The sequence below is a fragment of the Phascolarctos cinereus genome, unplaced genomic scaffold, assembly GCF_003287225.1.
Source record: "Phascolarctos cinereus isolate Bilbo 61053 unplaced genomic scaffold, phaCin_HiC Scaffold_726;HRSCAF=1367, whole genome shotgun sequence".
In the NCBI taxonomy this organism is placed as follows: Eukaryota; Metazoa; Chordata; class Mammalia; order Diprotodontia; family Phascolarctidae; genus Phascolarctos; species Phascolarctos cinereus.
Window position 1 is genome coordinate 140286699 of NW_027556098.1, and position 23381 is coordinate 140310079.

Genomic DNA, 23381 nt, shown 5'->3' on the forward strand with positions numbered 1-23381 from the left:
ACATCTGCAACATCAAAAGGGAATATGAACTGGTCTGAAGCCCAAAAAGCCTTCTTAGAAGAGCTCAAGAAGGATTTTAAAAGTCAAATGAGAGAGGTAGAAGAGTCCTTAAAAAATACAATTGGCCAATTGGAAAAAAATACACTGAAGAAAACAAGTCCCTAAAAAACAATTGGCCAATTGAAGAAGGAAGTACAAAAACTAACAGAAGAAAACAATCTGTTAAAAACTAGAATTGGACAAATGGAAACTAATGACTCTATGAGAGAGCAAGAATCAGTCAAACAGAAACAAAAAAAATAGATGAAAACATAAAATACCTCATTGGTAAAACAACCAACCTGGAAAATCATCAGAAGAGACAATTTAAAAATTATTGGACTACCTGAAAATCATGATGAAAAAAAAGCCTGGACAGTATCTTTCAGGAAATCATAAAGGAAAACTGCCCTGAAGTCCTAGAACCAGAAGGTAAAATAACCATAGAAAGAATACACACTCACCACCTGAAAGAGATCCCAAATTGACAACGCCAAGGAATATAATAGCAAAATTCCAAAATTACCAGATGAAAGAGAAGGTGCTGCAAGCAGCCAGAAAGAAACAATTTAAATATCATGGAACCGCTTCTACATTAAAAGACTGCAGGGCATGGAACATGATATTCCATAAGGCAAAGGAGCTTGGATTGCAGCCAAGGATCAACTACCCTGCAAAAATGAGCATGATTTTTCAAGGGAGGAGATGGATATTCAATGAAATAGGGGACTTCCAAACCTTCCTGATAAAAAGACCAGAGCTCAACAAAAAATTTGATCTTCAAGTACAAGATTCAAGAAAGACATAAAAAGGTAAATGGGACAGAAAGATACAAAATGTTGTTAATAAGGGCAGACTGTTTACATTCCTACAAGGGAAGATGACACTTGCAACTCTTGAGAACTGTATTGTTATTACACCATGTTAAAGGAGTATACATAAAGAGGGTGGATATTAGTTGACTTTGATGTAATGATAAAAAAAAATCTAATCAAGTGGGTTAAATGGATCCAAATAAGTAGATTAGTCTGATCTTAGAAAATGTATTGAGAAAGGAGGAGGCAGACAAGGGTAAATTACATTACAAGAAAAGACAGAAAATCCTATTACAGCAGAGGGAAAGAAGGAGGGGGTGAGCATTGTTTGAACCTTACTCTCATGAGATTTGGCTCAAGAAGGGAATAACATTATCAGTTAGGTATAGAAATCTAACTTGCCCTATAGGCAGTAACAGGGAAAAGGGGAAAGAAAAGGGAGGGGGGATAGAAGGAAGGGAAGAAGCAGTAAGGGCAAAGGGGAAGAAAAGGGAAAGGGATAATAGAAGGGAGGAGAGAATGAAGGAGGTGGTGGTCAAAAGCAAAACACTAGTGAGGGGGGAAAAGAGAAAGTAGAAAGAAAAGCATAAACGGGGGGGAAAGGATGAAAAAGATACAAATAGTAATCATAACTGTGAAAGCTGAATCACTATCTTTTTTTTCTCTTCTGTCGAGTTTTGTTTCCTCTTTCTGATGGTTCCTTCTATTGGTTTTAATTTTTACTTACAACTTCACTAATGAGATAATATGTTTAATAGGAATGTAAATGTATAGTCTATATCAGATTATGCATTGTCTTGGGGAGGGTGGTGGTGAGGAAGGGGGAGAAAAATTTTAAAATCAAAAGCATATGGAAGTGATTGTTAATAAATCAAAATCAAATTAATAAAATAATTTTTAAAAAAAGAAATATGTTTCGGAAGTGGGTACAAGAAATAGAAGTGCCAAAGAGCATCTGGTCCTTCTTCCATTGCTAACACAGCAGTACCATGTAATTTCTTTCTGATCAGTTGCCAGATCCCCCTACTATCCATAAATTGAGAGCTTCTAAATCTGCTACTTCTGTCATTGTGACTTGAACCCAGCACTAGTGTTTCACACATATGTGGCCCAGGCTAGTCTCCATCCTACATATCACAAATCTCTCTTTATAATCTCCTGTGTTGTCTTGAGCAGAAAGAATGTCTTACTGTGAACTTTTTTTTTGCTCTGCCGCTCTAGAATTCAATTTGAGGCATTATTTTAAAGTCATTTGGAGAAGAATGTTGGGAGAGCTCAGCTTTCTCTACTTTGCCTTCTTGGCTTGGCCTCAAATCTTAACTCTTAACTCCAAAATAAGATGTCCTTTCCCTCTCCTGTCTTCACATTTGTTGCTTAATCAGATATTCCTGATGGACATCTGCTGTAATATTATCTTATATTCTTAGTTATCTCTCATATCATTTAGCTTTTCCTATTGCATGTGTAATCTAGATCTGCAAAATGCATACAAGTCATCAGTGGAGAAGTTGACCCAACCAAGCAAGATGATAGAGTTTGCACGTGGGCCTGAACCACCCCACTACAAGTATTTTGTGTGTGTGTGTGTGTGTGTGTGTGTGTGTGTGTGTGTGTTTTTCCCAAATGGATTGTAAGCTTCTGGATGGCAGACAATGAGTTTTTCTCTTTTTCTTACCCTCATAGAAGTTAACATAGCATGTTATGTGTGGACTACAAACTTACTAAATTGAACTCCATTTTTTTTAGTAAAGAAGAAGAAGAAGTTGACATCAGAAGATCTCAATTTGAGTTTCCAGCTCTGATACTTACTAAATATGGGACACTTATTAAGTCACCTTTCTAAGCTTCAGTTTCCATCAATACCTTAAGATCATTATAAGGAAAGAGAATTGCTGACTTTCCTATTGCTGTACCTGTGAGGTTCTAACTACATCAACCCCATTTGGCCAAATTCAGATGAAGATTCTAAATGTTAATCACTTGTTTAGATAACTAAATATCTGAATGTTGACACTATGAACATGTTTAAATACTTTTTTTTTAATTTTGGAGACCAGGATAACACTCATGTTATAAGTTGAAACATGTTTTATCAGGGAATCTCTTTTTTTTCTGGATTTGCTTGAGAGTGCAAATTCTGATCTTCAGGATATCTAAATTCATTTTTTAGTTGTGTTCTTAGCAATGAGTGGATAATACTGGAACAAATGGCCAGTTCCATCTGTTATCTCTTTTTCTCTTTATAAGGCCAGATTTTATACACACACATATGAATATGTGTGTGATGTATACATACATACACGTATATGTGCACACACGTATGTGTGCACACACAAATATATGTATGCGTACATACATGTATGTATACATGCATGCATACATATATATGTATATATATGTATATACATGTGTGTGTGTGTGTGTGTGTGTGTGTATCTCCTGTTCAGACATTTCTTTGACAACATCTTTTATACCACTTTTTCTCCTAAATAATATTAAGTTAATATGTTAGGCCTTTGTCTTTTTCTTTCTCCATCCTGACCCTCAGCAAACCATTTAAACTCTACAGTTAAATTCTCTTCTTTAAGTCCTTTACCAACATATCCCATTGCCTAACTTATCCTGTTAAATTAAAACATTTAGTAACTCCCTGCCATTTGCTGTTTTTGCTCTTACTGAGGTGCTGCTGAACAAAACTGGAGAACATTATAAAATCATGCTACCTGGGTCCTATATAAATTTATGTTAAGTAATCTTAACTAGACTCTGACCGCTGCTAGGTAATCCTTTTACATGACCCTAATTGACTTACTATCTCACTCATCAAAGCAGCTTTTCCCAACCATTTTAACTTCTCCACAGACTTCTGATGGCTTTCCCTTCTCCTCCCCTCTCAGCTGAGAACCTTTTCTCTCATTTTACTTAAAAAAATTGAGGTCATTCACCAAGAGCTTCTTCTTCTCCCTATTCTACACCTCATATTATTGAGTTTTCCTCTGTAACTTTCTCCTCTTTCACCATTTTCTTACATTAAAAAATTACTCTTCTCTTTGCCAAGGAAAACCTCCTCTACATGCACAAATGATCCTGTTCTATCCCATCTTCCCAATTAGATTGCTCTTCCATCTTTCCCAATCTCTTACTTATCACTAAACTCTCACTGTCTTTTGGCTGCTTCCCTACTGCCTACATTCTCATATCTCCCCCATCCTCAACAACAACAACAACAACAACAACAACAACCACCTGTCACTTCATTTGTTCATCTCCCTTAGCTATTATCTCATGTCTCTCATCCCTTTTGTGGCTAACTGCTTGAAAAAAAAATCAGCCTGCAGTCTCCATTTCCTTTTCTCTTGTTCTCTTCTTAACTGTCTTCATTCTGGCTTAGGATGTCATTGTTAGACTAAAACTACTCTCTCCAAAGACCTTTCTCAATCCTCTTCCTTCTTGACTTCTCTGCAGACTTTGTCACTGTCAATCACATTCTTCTATGTGACCCTTTCTTCTCTCAGTTTTCTGTGAGACTTCTCTTTCTTACTTTTGCTCCTCCTTTACTTCTAGAGAGACTAACCCCATTGACAAGGTCACAGAACTTGGTGCTGTGAGGGGAGATAAGCTCATGCTTATATACCACATGGGCAGAACTTTCCTCACAAACACTCTGTGAAATGAATTCATTAAAAAATTATTAAATGGATACCATATGCCAGACATGAAAGTAAAAGAGTCCCTTTCCTCAAGGAGCTTACATTGAATGAGAAGGGGACATGAAACATATAGGTGAATGTTGGCCAAAGAAGGAATGTGTTTATTTGTTTGTTTTTCTCTTGCAAGTCATAGTATAGTGAGTGGAACCACTGAGCAAGCAATTATTACCCCTTTCCAGAAGTACAGTTAAGACTGGTTTGATGATTGCTCTTCTCAGAGCAAGAGGGAGAAGGGGGGTTTGATGGGTGTTTGGAGGCAATGAAAATGGCAAAATTTCCCAAAATGTCATAGGGGATGTATGTGAAGTGTCATCTGGGGCCAGTTAGATGTAAGTGGAGCAGATGGACAAGCAGTGTGATTTATTCAAGCAACAATAAAAATTTGCTAAGTACTTCGTGCTGTTACAGGTGCTAGAGGACATTCAAAGATGAATAGGACAAATGGCCCACTTTCCAGGATCTTCTGGCCTATCATCAGGGTTAAGATATGTACCTAAATAGCTGTAATATACATTAATAATTGTATTAGAGAATTATAAAATAAGGAAAGGATTAGCAAGGGATTATAGAACTATAATATACTTTATTTTTTTTTAGCTTATGTGTAGATATTGTGTAGACAAAATATGTTATATTTTAAAAGGGCCACCTTGTCTAGATGGGCATGAGTATGTATACCTTTCTGGATATAATCTCAAAAATTGGAATATTTTAACATCCATTTAGATTCCAACATTAAGACATAGTAATAGTAGTAATATGGCAGCAGTAGCAGTAGCAGCTTTAGTAATAGTAGCAGTAGTAGTAGTAGTAGTAGTAGTAGTAGTAGTAGTAGTAGTAGTAGTAGTAGAAAAAGCAGCAGCAATAGTAGTAGCAACAGCAGGAGCTAGCAGTTATACTAGTGCCTGCTATGTGCCAGACATTGTGCAAAACTCTTTATAAATATCTCATTTTCTCCTCATAGCAACGCTGGGAGGTAGATGCTATTATATCCTCATTTTATACTTAAGAAACTGATGTGAACAGAAGTTAAAGGACTTGCTCAAGGCTTACATAGCTTGTAAGTAGCCTGAATTCTAGCACTCTATCCATTTTGTCACCTATAAGTTGCCTACAAGTAGAAACAATTAACTTTCAAAAAAAAATTAATGGAATACACTTGTACAAAGGAGTCCTTAAAAGTCACAATGACATGTTGAAGTTACCTTTAATTGAGTTTTTTTTTTTCCTGGCAACATCTACAGGGACTAAGCTTTCAAATAACTGGCCAATCAGTTTCACAAAACACTGGTAGATGTAAATAAAAGCACCTTCTTACAAGATGGTCAGAAGCTACATATTATGAGAAGAAGGTTAGGGACTATTTGAATTTTTCTTATCGGACACCTGCTTTGCCCTGATTTCATAGATATACAAACACACATATGCACATATACACATACACACATATATACTCATGTATGCCAGCCTTTTCATTTTACTTTTATTTTCCTTATAAACTTTCCTAAGGGAGAGAGAAAGTACTGGCTAGCCAACACAAATACTAATCTGCTTTGAAGTTGTGTTACTCATTGAAATTTATTGAATTCAATGAATCAAAATGATGTGAGAATGAGGCAGTTTTCTCTAGGCCTTGATTACTTAGCTGTTAGGGTTCTAAACTTACAGGGCCAGCAGCCAAGATCTAAGAGACATAATGGAATCACTGAGATTTTCTTAACGTTAATTACTGGGCATCACAGTGACAGAGTAATTGAAATCTCTATTCAGTTACCTGATTGGTGAATTTAGGGCAACAACTAATTTGAATATATATTTCTCTCCCTCCCAGAACTGACCTTTCCCTAATAAATTGAAAAAGAAATGAGCTGATTGGTTTAGGCATAGGCTCGGGCTGCTATTTTTATATACTGTTCTTTCTCACCTTTATACATTTTTTTTCTTCTCTTATGTCACCATGTCAAATACAGGAAGTCAAGAACAAGAGCTAGAGCTAAAATTCAGCAATGCCTTTGCCACATGTCCCTCTCTATCGTTATTCCAAATTTATATATTATCACCAGTAGACTTGATAGGAATTGATTTTATTCATCTATGTTGCCATTTGTTTTCATAATTTTTAAATTTTTTTTCCTTCTTTTCATTTATTTATTTATTTATTTGTTTACTTATTCATTTATATATTTATTTATTTATTTAATTTTTAGTGAGGCAATCGGGGTTAAGTGACTTGTCTAGGGTCACACAGCTAAAAAGTGTCAAGTGTCTGAGGCCGGATTTGAACTCAGGTCCTCCTGACTCCAAGGCCGAAGCTTTATCCACTGCGCCACCTAGCTGCCCCTATAATTTTTTTTTCTTGAATTCCTATATGGGTGTGAATTATGTGATGCTTAACATTCTGCCCCCTCTTTTCTTCAATAGCCATTGTAGAAGAGGAGAGGGGCTGAACTGGACTTAGGGTCATTTTTCATTTCCCTTTGTTTCATGGGTTGCCAAAGAATGCTTCACTAACTAGGCATCCCACCTGTCTCCAGGGCTTCACTGCAGGTAGCAAGGCTTGTTCTCAGCTAGACTGAAAGCATATCCAGAATCATAGAATTTTCTAGAACTCATGCCTTCAGGATGAAGAATTTTCCTTTATTATATTCTACCCACTTCCTTTATTGGCTTTATTTTTCTTCACAAGGTCATACAAAAGCTTTGCATCACTAAATGCAACCCTGATACAAAAATGTAGGAAGTACTGCACATTTTACTACTTTCAACCTTTCCCCTTATGAATAAAACTGGAATTTTGATCTCAAAACAGCTTTAGGGATCAACTATCAGTGCTATTTCTGTCCATTTTATGGATGAGAAAACTGTTCATGAGGCTTTTGATTTATGAGTCACTGTATTTGACAGTGCTATTTGGCTAACTACATGGAACACTGAACATGGAGAACTGAATTCATATCCCACAGTAGACACTTACTCTCTGTTAAGTCATTTACCATTTCTTAGCCTTAGTTTCTTCATCTGTAAAAAGTGAATAAGGCTAGCAGTGACCTCACAAAGTTATTGTGAGAACTACATGACATAACATGTGGAAACCATTTAAAAACCTTAAAGCGCTGCATAAATGCTATTACCATTGTTGTTGTTATTTGTATTATTTTGTTATTATTTTACTAGGTCCTCACTTGTAGTTATTTCTGTGAGAGAAAAGCAATTTGTTATCCATGTTTATTTTACTGGGGGCTTGTATTTTGGGAAAAAATAAGGAGAGTATTGGAGAATAGACACATATTCTTTAACTATAAAAGTAGTTTTGGTTAAAATTTCAGCATTTTCATTTATTGACTGATTGATTTTTAGGGTGCCTATGGCTATGCAATTCAGACCCTACAGCACAGAAAGAAATTAGCAAATGTACATGGCACAAAGGGAAAAGGCTTGTGCGTGGATTTCTACAATTATAAAAAGTCCAAAGGGTTAGGGGCAGGTAAACTCAGAAACTCAGCTGCTGGATTCTGGCATAATTACACTCCATTAGGGGTCTTAACAAAGCTTAGCCACTGATCTCAAGGTTAAACTATAATGAATTCCTTTGGTATCTTACCATCTTACCATACCTCTTAACTCAAGGCTCTAATAATGCCTGCTTCCCTCTCTCCTGTGTATTACATCTAGGGAGCTCAAGGCACATCTCATTAACCCTTCAAGCAACAAGTGAGAAAGAAGCTAAAATTGTTTCATAGATGGGTAAACTAAGGTTTAGCTTAGCCAAAAGGACTCAGGGATAAAACTAATACTTCTGAAAAAGGTAGATGGTGCAGTTAATAGCTTCCTTATCCACAATATGGGAATAATAATAGTACTTGCCACAGAAGGTGGTGGTTGTTATCAAATGAGACATATTTAAATGGCTTGCAGATCTTAAATCTACATATATGTATATATGTACATATAAATATTTGTATGTAATTATTACGATTATTACAACAAATAGGTTTCTCAGCAACATGCATTGTTGGCTTGTTGCTGAGAGGTAAATTTCGGAACTGTGATTTTTGTTGGTTCTATGTATGGTAGACTTAAGGATTATTTCTGAATAGAAATAGGGGATGGGTAGTCAGAAATGTAAGGGTAATAAGGTCAGAATTCAAGTGGCATGAAATCATCTTAAAATCAAAGAATTTCAAAGCTAAACCTATAGTCTATCATGAGAGGCACCCTATTGGGAAAGAAAAATTAATTTATACTCAAGTGCCTTGATTCAAATCCTACTACCTTTATGACCTTAGGAAATTGATTTAATCTTCTTGAGCCTCAGTTTTTCATCTGTAAAATGAGAGCATTGAAATGAATGACATCTAAGGTTCCTTCCAGCTCTAAGTCTATGATCTAGGCCCACTTTTCATTCTATAGGTAAGGAAGCTAGAGATGAAGTGGCCACAGTATAGTGGAAAGCACATTGGACTTGGAAACAGGAAGACCTGAGTTGGATTCCCACATAGGATACAAGCTGTATTATGTCTTAATGTCTCTGATCCCCATTTTCCTAATCAGTAAGAGGGGGCCTGACGTTGATGATCCCAACTGTCCCTTCCATCTATTAATCTATCATTCTATGATATTATGGTCCTATGACCCAACATTGTAGACTTGAGACTAAAAGCCAGTCCTCCCACTTCTCTCCAAACATCCAGTTCTCATTCCACTAGAACAAGTCACTTCCCCCTTTAATCTTTAGTCTGTGGATAAACAAGCACTTCTATATAAGAGAAGTTATGGGGAGGTCCTATTTCAGCCATACAACATAGCATTATTATTAATCACCACTTTTGCATTTATCACTGTCAACTCTAACATTAACATGCATTTGTAGAGCACTTTGTTTCTCTCAAATAAATTTTATCTGCCATTTCATTTAATCCTCACACTAGTCCTATACGGTTGGCAGTGTAAGAATTATTATTTACTCTGACAGGTGAATAACTTGATACAGAGAGAGTTAAAGTGATCTGCCTCTGTGCACCAGGGTATTTTTTTGACAGGCTCAAAACTAGAATTTAGATTTGACTCCTAGGCTAATGATGAAATGTGTAAGAAAGTGTTCACTGATAATCATTAACCCTTTCTAGTGAAATAGCCCATATCCCTCATTTTATCTCCATTTTCAACCACTTGCTTGGGTGGCTTTATACCTCATATAGCCTGGGCACCCAGAAAGTGATTATTAATAATAGATTACCACCACAGCAATCATAATATTGATATTCAATCATCTATTGCCAGGAACCTTTACATGATTAAAATTCTGATTGCTAAGGGAAAGCCAAGGAACTGCCTACTTGACCTTCTCCTCCCCCAGGAGATGCTCAAAAGCAATTGTTGATTTGCTTTGTCAAATGTACAGTAAAAAGATTAGCTCTATCAAATGAGTGAAAAAATATTTGTCACTCACTAGGTGATAGTCACTGTGCTAAGTTCAGGGGATATAAATAGAAAATTTAAGGTGGCCTCTGACCTCAAGGAGCTTATATTCTAAGAGAACAAGAGAACGGGAATGGCATCAAGAGAGAGGTGTTTGGGTTCAGGAAGTTATAGGTGTGGTGAATGGAGCCCTAGGACAATTGATTGATTCATCTTTTCCATAAATGTTAGTTCTGATTTCATTACTATTCATAGAACTAGAAGATGTGGAAAAATGTGTACATACATATGTGTGTTTGTGCATGTGTGAATGTGTGTGAGTGTGTGTCCATGTGTAGGGCTGAGGAGAGCGAAAGGGAAGGCTGGAAGGATATGTGGTCTGGGATGTATGTTGATAAGCCTCAGAGATGTTCACAGCTCTGTTATTGGCACAACAGTGATAGCAACACTAAGTGAAGATACACTCAGGATATACTTTTAGCCCTTCATGTAGATAACATAGCATCTTAATTAACCTCCACATCAGGGTAGGTCAGTGACCATATCTAGAAGTCAAGAAAATATGTCTTTCATGATCCCAGATTTCCTTTCAGTCCTTTCCTGCTCTTTCCCCATCTCTATTATCCTCCTACCCTGAACTTTTCAGCCCTCATCTGTTCCCCCTTATTGGAAAAGTAAAAATGAATCCACATGCAGAATCATTTAGTTAAAATAAAATGCACTAGCACTGAAAAGTTGCTTATACTTTAGTTATTTGCTTGTATTGTAGCTTTTCTAGAACTCAGGTTTTGTGAGTATCGTGCATGGGCAACAGTGAGTGAAGAGTTAAACTTTCCTCATTTTCTTCAGATTCCATTTTCTTACTTTTATTTCTTTATGACCAATCCTTCATATGAATCTCCTCAACGTTACCTTACCCTTTTCCTGGGTCATCCCTTCTGTTCTACCTTATCTATCTCCCTTGCAGTTCAATCCTGGGCCTTCTTTGTGCCCAGTAATTCTTGAATTACTTCTTTCTGTATTTATCTCCATTTTTAAAAAATTCCTTGTTCTCTAATTTTGCAAATCAAGGAGGCAAATTCATCAAATATGTGTAAATTTCCTCCTATCTATGTACAACATTCTGTACTAGGTCCTAAAGATACACAGAAAAAGCCCTGAAACTATTCTGCCATCACTCTACTTAGAGACAGCTGGAAGGATTACTTCAGGGCTATTTTTTAGAAGAGATTCAGGTGGAATAAGAAAAATAACTGATACACACACACACATACACACACACACACACACACATACACACATCCACATATATGTATGTATTTGGTGATTGAAAGCTTCAAAACACTTTACATATGTTACACACAGACAACCAGTTGTCTAGCCTTGTGTCTTTGACCTCCACAACATCACAACCTTCAGTCTTCACTGAGATGATACAAAACCACCTTTTTCTAGACCAGGGGTGAGGAACCTGTGGCCTTGAGGCCACATGGGGCCTTCTAGGTCTTTGGGTGTGGCCTTTTGACTGAGTCCAAGTTTTACAGAAGAAATCCTTTTATTAAGGGCGTTTGTTTTGTGAAGTTTGGATTTAGTCGAAGGGCCACACTTGAGGACCTAGAAGGCCACATATGGCCTGGAAGCCACAGGTTCCCCATCCCTTTTCTAGACTATTGCAATAACTTCCTAGTTGATCTTTCCAACCTAGTTTCTCTCTTCTAAAATCCATCTCTTGCAGAGCTGTCAAATTCATAGTTCTAGAACAGAAGTCTGACAATGTCACTTTACTGTTAATCAGTCAAATATTTATTAAGCACTTACTATGGTCCAGACACTGCTAATAGCTGGGAGCGCAAAGAAAGACCAAACTACTGTTCTAGTTCTCAATAAGCTCAGATTCTCCTGGAGAAAACAACTTATTTCTATCTAGACACATACAAGATATATTCAGAGTGAATAGAAAGTAATCTCAAGAAGGAGACAGTAGCTGTGGAGGGGTAGGTATGGGTGAGTAAGGGATTGTGTTGAAGGTGGGATTCTGTTAGTCTTGAAGGAACCTAGGGAAGCTAGGAGGTTGGAGAATAAGCATGAAGGTGGGAGACAGAGCTTCAATGCCAGAAGAGCAAGTATAGGTTGCTCAAGGGGTACATGGAGGACGGTAAAGTCTAAAAGACCACAGGAATGGGTCAGATAGTAAAGACTGCTAAAAGCCAAATAGATGACTGTATTATTTTTGTCTTGGAAGTAATAGGAAGACACTGAAGTTCATAGAATACAAGAGTGACATATCAGGCCTATGGTTTGGGAAAAATCGCTTTGGTAAGAAACTTTCAGTGACTCATAAGTCTTTTCTTTCCATTTAAAGCCATTCAGAATGTGACTTTAGTTCTCTTTCCAGGTTTTTTTACATAACATTTCCCCTTATACTCTTTGACCCAACAAAACTGACTTCTTTTGGTACCTTCACGATACCATGTCCTTTAAGAGATCTTTTCCTCTATTTTTTCTATCCCAAAACATAAATCACTTTTGTTCACTTTAAAATACTCTGAATTACCTAATTTATGAGCAGATTGTGTCCCACTCACAACTCCCTCCACAACAAAGAATAAAACATAAGTTCTTTGAAAATAGGGATGTTATCACTTCAGTATTCCTATCCCTACTACCTAGTAGCATGACGCCTGGGAAAGGTCAGTGTTCAGAGAATGCCTATTGATTGATCTCATTTGAAAATTGCCACAACCTAGTGATACTGGTGCTACAGATTTTCTTATCCCCATTTTGTAGATAAAGAAATTGACTCTCAGAGACATTAGGTAACTCACCCATGATCACATATGCAAGTGTCAGAGGAAAAATTGAGCATAGTCTTTCCTGACTTAAACTCCAGAGAACTAGTAATGACAATAACTAGTATTTACGTAGTGATTTCAGGTTTGGAAAACACTTTACAGACATCTCATTTTATATTCATAGCAACTCTAGTGAGTAGTGCTTTATTTCCCCATTTTACTGATGAGGAAAGTGAAGAAGACAAAGGGAAAGTGACTTGCCCAAAGTTACACAGCTAGCAAGTTTCTCAGGCTCTATTTGAACTCAGGTCTTCCTTGAGTCCAGATGTTGCACTCTGCTCCCTGTACCATCAATGGCCTTAACATTACATACATTGTCATACTGATAGTAGATGGAGAATATTTAATTTTGGTGGTGGGGAACTTCTGTTTTTTCAAGTATAGTTTTTCTCAATCCAACAAGATATCTATGATAGGAATTCTTAACATAGGGTAAGTAGACTTGTTTGTATTATCTATATCTGTATCCAAATGTGGATACAGACATAATTATATAGATAACTACTTTAATGTAATTGGTTTACAGGGGTGGGGAACCTGGGGCCTTGAGGCCATATGTGACCTTCTAGATCCATGGGTGCAGCATTTTGACTGAGTCAACGTTTACAGAACAAAACCTTTTATTAAGAGGATTTGTTCTATGAAGTTTGGATTCAAAGGGCCACACTTGAGGACCTAGAGGGCCACATGTGGCCTCGAGGCCACAAGTTCCCCACCCTTGTTTCCCTTTTAATCTTGCATATTTTATTTTATTTATTTAAAATAATTATTCTGAGAAGATTCATAACTTTGAAGGACTGCCAAAGGTGTCCACAATGCAAAAAAGTTTAAGAATTCAGGCCCTAAAAATTGGAACATTAATGCTTTGTTTGTACAGTGGTGAACTTATCCAACCATTCTGGAGAGCAGTTTGGAATTATGCCAAAGGGCATAATTTTATAAAACCAAGCATATTCTTTGATCCAGCAATGCCACTACTAGGTTTATATTCCAAAGAAATCATAAAAAAGGGAAAAGGACCCATATGTACAAAAATATTTATAGCAGCTCTTTTTGTGGTGGCAAAGAATTAGAAATTGAGGGGATGCTTATCAATTGGAGAATGCCTGTACAAGTTCTTGTATATGAATATGATGTAATATTATTGTGCTATAAGAAATGATGAGCAGGCAGACTTCAAAAACACCTGTAAAGACTTGATGAACTGATGCTGAGTAAAGTGAGCAGAACCAGGGAAAATTGTACACAGCAACAGCAACATTGTGCAATGATCAGCTATGATAGACTTAGCTCTTCTTAGGAAAACAGTAATCCTAGATAATTCCAAAAGACTCATGATAGAAAATGCTATTAACATTTAGAGAAAGAACTATGGAATCAGAATGCAGATCAAAGCATACTATTTTCATCTTTTTGGAGTTTTTTTTTGTTTTGTTTTTTCTTTCTCTTGGTTTTTCCCTTTTATTCTGATTCTTCTTTCACAACATGGCTAATGCGGAAATATGTTTAACATGATGGTACATGTATAACCTATATCAGATTGCTTGCTGTCCTAGGGAGGGGGCCTTACAGGGAGGGAGAGAGAAAAATTTGGAACTCAAAATCTTGCAAAATTGGGTATTGAAAACTATCTTTAAATGTAATTGGAAAAAAAAATACTATGAAAAGAAAAAAATTCCTGCCCTAGGGATATGTCTTCTACCTTTCATTGACTGATTCATGTTCTCTTTTGTCTTGCCTTTTTTATGGAATGCCCTAGAACTGAAAAGTTATATATTTGCAGTTTTCTAAGTTGGAAACTTTTTGTTTCCTGACTGACATCTTCCTGACTATGACTTAATCAGTGGGAAACCAATAAGTATAAGTGGAATGGGTAAAATTTCAGCGAGATGGCATAGTAGATAGAGAGATGAGCCTGAAGTCAAGAAGATTAGTTCAAATCTGGCCTCAGATACTTACTAGCTGTGTAACCCTAGGCAAGTCACTTAACCTCTTTGTGCCTCAATTTCCTTAACTGAAAAATGGGGATCACAACAGCATCTACCTTGCAAGGTTGTTGTGAGGATAAAATGAGATGCTTGTAAAGTTCTTAGCACAGTGCACAGTGCCTGGCACGTGGTAGGTACTACATAAATGTTTATCCTCTTCCTTTCCATCCCTTATACAATATCTGGAACAGCTTCTTTACCTGATTCATCTTGAAGCACAGGCTTAGTACTGTTACTGAAAGCTTGATGGAACCATATGCCAAGTACTTGGAGCAGAAGTTTGAAAGAAAGTCATAGACTCTTTTTTCTTGATGTGCATCAAAGGGCCTTGAATATGAGAGACCTAGGCAAAGTTCCTGGTTTTCTCCATTTTTAACCTCTCCCAACCTCTCTTTGGAAGTGTCAGGTCTGGCCCTAATGTGGGAAATCAGAGTGCTGCCTAATCTGGGGCATCAGTCCTGGTCCCTATGTGTGTGAGGGGAAGGATCTAGCCTTACTCCCTTGCCCATATTGCCCCTTATTTTTTCAATTCTATATTCCCTAGTGTGTCTCTTATTATGCCACCTAGCTTTCCCTTAAATGAGTCAAATAAAATTGCCTATTGTTTTCAATATTGATAGGGATAACTAAATTCTATGAATCTCTTTTTAGTCCTAGCAAAAGATAGAGGATTGGATGAGTGTGTAATCATGGCAAAGGACCTGGCTTCAAATATTACTTTGCTAATTGTTATCTGTGTGACCTTAGGCAAGTTTGTTTCTCTCATTAGATCTCTGTTTCCTCAGTTCTAGAATTAGGAGATTTGGATTACGTGATCTCTAACATATCTAACATCCCTTCCAATTCAGGATCCTGAAATAAACCTGTAGAAATATATGTTATAGATCATTTACCCCTGAGTGTGAAGGAGCTCTTTTACCTCTTCTATCTCCACTAAAGCCCTACTCTGATGTCTTAGTATGGAATTGAGTTAGCTCTGGCTCTAGAAGACTTTATCAGTAGAAGACAAGGTCAGTACATTTAATTAGTTCAAAAAAATACTAATGTTTCCATTTCTTCTCTGTCTCTGTCCCCACCTCTCTTTTCATCTAACATTTGGTTGTAATAATACTTATCTTGCATATTCCAAGACTGTTATGAGTTTTAAATTAGAAAATAGATTTGTAAAGTCAAAAAGTCCTACAAAATGTAAGAGATTATACATATATACACATACATAATCATATATATATATATATATATATATGTCTGTGTGTGTGCATATGAGTGTATATGTGTATGTGAGTATGTGTATCCTAAAAGCTAAATTATTAACATTTAAAACTACACTAAGACTTTTGGGATACAGTGTGTATATATATATATATATATATATATATATATATATATATATATATATATATATATATATATATATATATATATATATATATATACTTATGCATAGCATATTTTTTAGTTATTTAAACATACTCATATACATACATATAGCAGCTAGGTGGAACTGAGGCTAAAATGCCAGGACTTGGAATCTAGAAGAGCTGAGTCCAAATCCTGGCTCAGATATTTACTAACCGTATGACCCTAGGAAAGTGATTTAACATCTGGCTGCCTCATATCTAATTCCTAGACAGGATGAAGTGAGATAATAAAGAAAGGATAAAGTTAGAATATTTGTAAAGCACTTCACAAACTTTAAATCTGTACATAAATGTGTAATTGCTACCTAGTATCATTATACATGTGTATGGGAATATTTTAGATAGAGAGATAGAGATATATATGTGTATAGATATATATCTATGTAGATATCTATGTAGATATCTATGTATATATATGTATGTATGTATATATATATATATATATATATATATATATAGAGAGAGAGAGAGAGAGAGAGAGATTACATGTGCATGTAAAGTATGTTTGCATGAAAGATAATTCATGTTATTTTTCTTAATAACTACTCACAAAGAGCTCTTACTGGCTAGTTTCCTTTCCAAATATTGTGAATGTCAACAAGACAATGGAACCAGTTAAAAGATCTTTTTGGTATTGTGAAATTCATTCATCTTCCAAAGGTAGCATGAGAAAGGAAACATTTCTCACTCATAGTCAATACATCAGCTTATGGTGGTTGAAAATGTCCCAAAGATATATGATAGAACTATCAACATTATTCTCCTTTCCCTGTCATGAAGAGGTATCTGGTACACTTAATGGAGTAAAAGCATGGCATAAAGGAAAGAGCACTGAATTTAGAGTCAGAGAACCTACATTTAGGTGTTTTTCCTACTGCTCATTAGTTTTATGACCACAGGTAACTGACTTCATGTCTTTGTCCCTTAGATTCCTCATACGTAAAATGAAAATAATAATCTTTACAATATGTACATCACAGAAGTATTTGTTATGGGGGATTAGATGAAATATAAAAAAAAACAGATTTCTACATAGTGCTTTGTGTATGTTATCTCCTTTGATGTTCACAACAACCCGGTGAGGTTGGAGCTATTATTATTCCCATTTTATGGATGAGGAGACTGAGGCTCAGAGAGGATACATGACTTTCCAATAGTCACAGGGCTAGTAAGTTCCAAAGGAGGTGTTCAAATCTATTTACTCTTAACTAAGTTCAGCATTCTTTTACAAAAAGTTTCACAAATCTTTAACACTATGTGTGTCATGGTGCTTTCATAGTTGACCTCTTCATAAATCCAGTTAAATCTAACTGAGAAAGACATAGGATAACATTGGTCTCTGGTGTTTTAGGAATTAATCCTTTGTTTCCATTTTAAACACTATCACTGGAGGAGAATTTGCTTGAGCTGGCTTGTATGGACAATTAGTTTTTATTTTCCCAGGAGGTAGAATAAAAATGGATTTCTCAACTTTATTTCTCCATTTTTCTCATCTTTAAGATAAACTCAGATCAAGCTTGGTCACTACCCTTCAGGAGTTAAAACTTCAAATGTGAAGCTATACAGTCACCTGATAAATCAAAAAGCTAGGGGGAAAAAATACCAACTGAGCCCTGAAAATAGAATATTAATGTTTGATGATTTAGAAACACCATTAATAACAGCTAAAATGAAGGGAAGCCAGGAAATGTAAACATAATCTTCACATCAATATTTAATTAGAATATTATATCCTTTTATTTTTTTTTCATCATTTGCTTTTTGTTATCTTGATTTTTTTGATTGAAACTTCAGAATTGCATCACCTTCCACAGTCTACTTCAACTTCATTGATGTAAACAGATTAATTTAGTCATTGGAAGTAAAATTAATCTCCTCAGGAAACTGGATAAATGTCATAGTAGTTTTCTCTGCTAGATAGCCAAGTTATCTCCACAGCTAATCTGTCATCCTATAAACTCACTATTGATAGGAGAATGAGAAGAGTGGGAGATACCTTAAGAGGTATAGAGTCTATCCCCCTTTTTCCTGGAAGGACCATATCTATGCCCTGTTGAAAGGGTGGGTATTAGTTGGTTCCCAATGGAAAGAGTCTGATAGAGTGTCCTCTCTTTGTAATGCATTCTGGTGTTTCACTGCTTATCAAGTCAAAAAGTACTGCCTCAAATCCAATCTGACTCTTTACCAATATGCTTTCATTGCATTCTTTCATATTCTTTGCTCAGAGTTTATTGGACCAGATCTCTTCAAATAATTGAAAATGCCTACACTGCACCATTGACAGACTAAGCTTCCTAAAAATCCTTCATTGATTTAAAACCTTCAAGAGCTTCCAGTGGTTTAGGATAAAATTTAAATTTCATCATTTAGCATTGAAATCCTTCCACAAACTAGCTGCAGGCAACCTGAGGAAACAACGGGGTACAGTAGTTCTGGAGATCAAGGATATGGTTCAAATCCTATTTGTGACACTTAGGACCTCTGTGACCTTGAACAAGTGTTTTTGTTTGTTTGTTTGTTTCACATTCCTAGGTCTCAGGTTCCCCATGTACAGAATGAGAGTCTGGAAAAAGATATCCTGTGACTTCCCAGCTAGCTCTCAATCTATGAACTTTCTCCCATCATGTTCCTATATCAACCCCACATTTCAGTAAGTGATTATAATGTGAGAAGTCAATGAGCTTACTCCTCACTCTCCCTAGATCACTCTTTGCCTGTTCCTGCCTCATTTTAGTCACCCAAAGTATACTCCCTAAATCAGAGAATGGAGTACAGAAGGAAGCTGGAAAGAAGCTTAGAAACCTTCTAGTCATAGATCAAAGATTGAGAGCTAGAAAGACCCTTAGCAGCCATTGACTCCACATCTCTCATTTTAGAGATGAGGAAACTGCATTAAAATACTTGGCCAGGGTCACACAGTAAGTATTTTATATGCTTTTTTTTTCAACCCAGGTCTTCTTGAGTTCAAGTTCAATTTTTGATCTACTACTCCATGTTGCTTCAGTTCAATTCCCTCATTTTACAAATGGGGAAACAGACCAACAGATAATAAGTGACTTTCTCTAAGTACATGGATAATAAATAGGAGTAGAATTTTAACCCAGGTCTTCTGTCTCTAAATCAATTGCTTTATTTCCTATACTATGCTATCTTTCTTCCCTACTTAAACTGTACCTATCCTTCAAGATTCTGTGTAAGTTCTACATTATCCATAATAGGGAATCTACAAATAAAAGTGAAACATAGTGCATGCAATCAAAGAGAAAGTGATATAATGGTGAAGACAATACTAATACACAAATAATTACAATGTGAGGCAGAATTTAAAAGGTGACATAAGAAATATAAATACTGGTGTTATAGGGGTTCCAGAGGAAGGAGAAAACACATTCTTTTGAGATCACCAAGAAGGCCATATGAAGGAGCCAATCCTTGAGATCATGGGGGTATAAATTTAGTTCTGGAAGAAACCGCACTTAAAGGTCATCTAGTCCTACTCCTTAAATTTTACACTTGAGGAAACTGAGGCCTCTCTAGAGGAAGTGACTTGACCAATACCACACAAACAGTAAATAGTAAAACAGGAATTTGAACTCATTTTATAAATTCCCTTATCTTTCTACTATGACACAGATGGAATTGTAAAGAAAGGCAAGAGGTTTTTTTAAAAATTTAAATATGCTACTAATATTTAATTTTTATACTGGTAGTAATCTTAAATGGACTTGAAAAGTTTTTTTGTCTTCTCTCCAAGACAATATTTTAAATTCCCTGAAGGAAGGTCAGCATTTCATATTACTTTCTACTCTCTAAGGAACCCTGAATGATGTACCTACAAGGATTTCAATCAATTTCATTTTATTTGTTTCATATAATATAAAGGGTAATCTGGGGCAACTTGGTGGTGCATTGGATATAGTACTGGCCCTGTAGTCATGAGAACCTGAGTTCAAATCCAGCCTCAAACACTTGACACTTGTTGTGTGACCTTGGGCAATTCATTTAACCCTGATTGCAAAGAGAGAGAGAGAGAGAGAGAGAGAGAGAGAGAGAGAGAATTACCTTAGGCAAAATTTGCCATCTATATTTCTAGCCTGAACATTTTAAACCTTTCTGCTTAATCTGTAGCACCCTGTTTAATTTCATTATCACTTCAATATACAGATACAATTTAAACTTAGATTTTCCTGAATCAATGTAGTATTCTTTCTTCTCCTATCAAATGCTACTCACATGAGCAAAAGAACCAGGTGTGTGTGACTCATCAACCTCCTTAAACTGCAAGTACAGGGACAGGGAATTTTTTAAAAATGTGAGCATTATTATAAAAAGCAAAAACAAAACAAAACACAAAATCCTCTTATACTATTAACTACATGACATCACGGAATGTGAATTTAACTAAGTATGATGACAGAGGGCCTTAGTCAGTGCAGATTATGAACCCTAAATGTGGCCAGCAATTAAAGTAAAATGCTTTTTCTTGATATGATTTTTTTTATGTTCAGGTGTTCCCTCATGGTGGGAGAGATATGACCTAAGAAACCCATCCCCTCTGTGATTCTGTGCAGCATCTCAACCCATTTCTTTCAACATGAAATCAATCCATATTTGTTTCAGTGCATTTTTTTTTCACTTTGCAACTGAATGTTAATAAGGAGATAACCATAGGCAGGAACGATTTGTCAGTCTTCTACAAAAAAAAAAAAGATATTAAAATATGCATTAAAAAATAAACAAACAGGGGTGGAGCCAAGATGGGAGAATGACTTGCTTGAGCTCTCCCCCAAACCCCTCCAAATATACATTAAAATGTCTCTAAACAAATCCTAAAGCAACCCACAGAAAGACAGAGTGAAGTAAATTTCCAGCCCAAACAACCTGGATGGTTGATCAGAAAGGTATATTGTGCCGGGTGGGAAGAGGAGCTCAGTTCAGCATGGGCATGCAGGCTGCAGCGAACCTGGAGCAGGCTTCAGAGGACCAAACTGCAGGCAGCTGTGGCAGTTTCCAGACTTCTCAGCCCACAAACACCAAAGACAACTTAAGTCAGCAGGAAAAGTCTGTTTTTGAGGTGAGAGAGAGAGAAGATAGATCCTAGCTGCAAGTCCAGAGTGTGTCCTGGGGTTGGCGGCTGTTTCCTGAGCTTCTGGCCCACAGTGCTGAGGCAGGAATCACTTGCTTTGCCCTTGCTTGGATCTGGGTCACAGTTCTGGGTGGCAATCCTGGGGCAAGGAGGAGCGCTGGTGTGATGGAGCTTGTGGTGGCTGTGGAAAGGAAATTCTCACAGTTCCAAGACAGAAAAGACTGCTTGTGGTCACTCATAGATCAGAGCACAGGCCAGGAAAGGAGTAAATACCTTGACCCTTATCATACCACCTTGGAAGAACTGAAAATTTACAGGTCCGTAGAAGTATCTCTGAAAACAGCTGTACAAACCCCTTAAGCTTGGGACAGTACACTCTCCACATTGGAAGTAGACTCTTACCTTAACAAAGAGTTTAAAACTCAAGTAATTGGCCAGGATCATGAGCAAGCAGTGCAAAAAGAGTCAGACTATATTATCTTACTTTGGTGAAAAAGAAGATCAAAATATACAACCAGAAGAAGACAACAAAGTCAAAGCTCCTACAGCCAAAGCCTCCCAGACAAATATGAATCAGTCCCAGGCCTTGGAAGAGCTCAAAAGGAATTTTGAGAAGCAAGTAACAGAAGTAGAGGAAAAACTGGGAAGAGAAATAAGAGTGATACAGTTTGCTAAAGGAGACCCAAAAAATACTGAAGAAAATAACACCTTAAAAAATAGCCTAACCCAAATGGCAAAAGAGGTCCAAAAAGCTAATGAGGAAAAGAATGCCCTAAAAAGCAAAATTAGCCAAATGGAAAAGGAAATGCAAAAGATTATTGAATAAAATACTTCCTTAAAAATTAGAATAGAGCAATTGGAATCTAGTGACTTTGTGAGAAGTCAAGACACTGTAAAACAAATCCAAAAGAACTAAAAATGAGAAAACAGTGTGAAATATCTTATTGGAAAATCAACTGACCTGGAAAATAGATTCAGGAGAGAGACTTTTAAAATTATTGGACTATCTGAAAGCCATGATCAAAAAAGAAAGTCTAGACATCATCTTTCAAGAAAGTATCAAGGAAAATTGCCCTGATATTTTAGAACCAGAGAGCAGAATAGAAATTGAAAGAATCCACCAATCTCCTCCTGAAAGAGATCCCCAAAGGAAAACTCTCAGGAATATTGTAGCCAAATTCCAGAGTTCACAGGTGAAAGGAAAAATATTGCAAGCAGCCAGAAAGAAACAATTCAAGTACTGTGGAAACACTATCAGGATAACATAAGATTTAGCAGCTTCTACTTTAAGGGACCAGAGGCCATGGAATATAGTATTCTGGAGGGCAAAGAAAATAGGATTACAACCAAGAATCACCTACTCAGAAAAACTGAGTATAATCCTTCAGGGGAAAAAATGGTTATTCAGTGATATAGAGGACTTTCAAGCATTCTTGATGAAAAGACCAGAGCTGAATAGAATATTTGACTTTCAAATAAGACTCAAGTGGAACATGAAAAGGTAAACAGGAAAGAGAAATCATAAGAGATTTATTAAGGTTGAACTGTTTACATTCCTGCATAGAAAGATGATATTTATAACTCATGAGACCTCTGTCAGTATTAGGGTACTTGGAGGGAAAAATTATATGTATGTATTTATAGATAGATAGATAGATAGATAGATAGATAGATAGATAGATGATAGATAGATAGAGGGCACAGGATGAGTTGAAGATAAATGGATCATATCTGGAGAACAAAATTAAGGGATGAGAGAGGATTACACCAGGAGAAGGAGAAAGGGAGAGGTAAAATGGGGTAAATTATCTCACAAAAAAACAGAAAAGAAAAGCTCTTACAGTGGAGGGAAAACGGGGGAAGTTGAGAGGGATTGAGTGAATCTTACTCTCATAGGATTTGGCTTAAGGAGGGAATAACATACACACTTAATTGGGTATGAAAATCTGTCTTACCCTATAGGAAAATGGGGGGAAGGGGACAAGAGAGCAGGGGGAAGATAAAGAGGAGGACAGATTGGGTAAGGGGTTAATCAGAAGCAAATACTTTTGA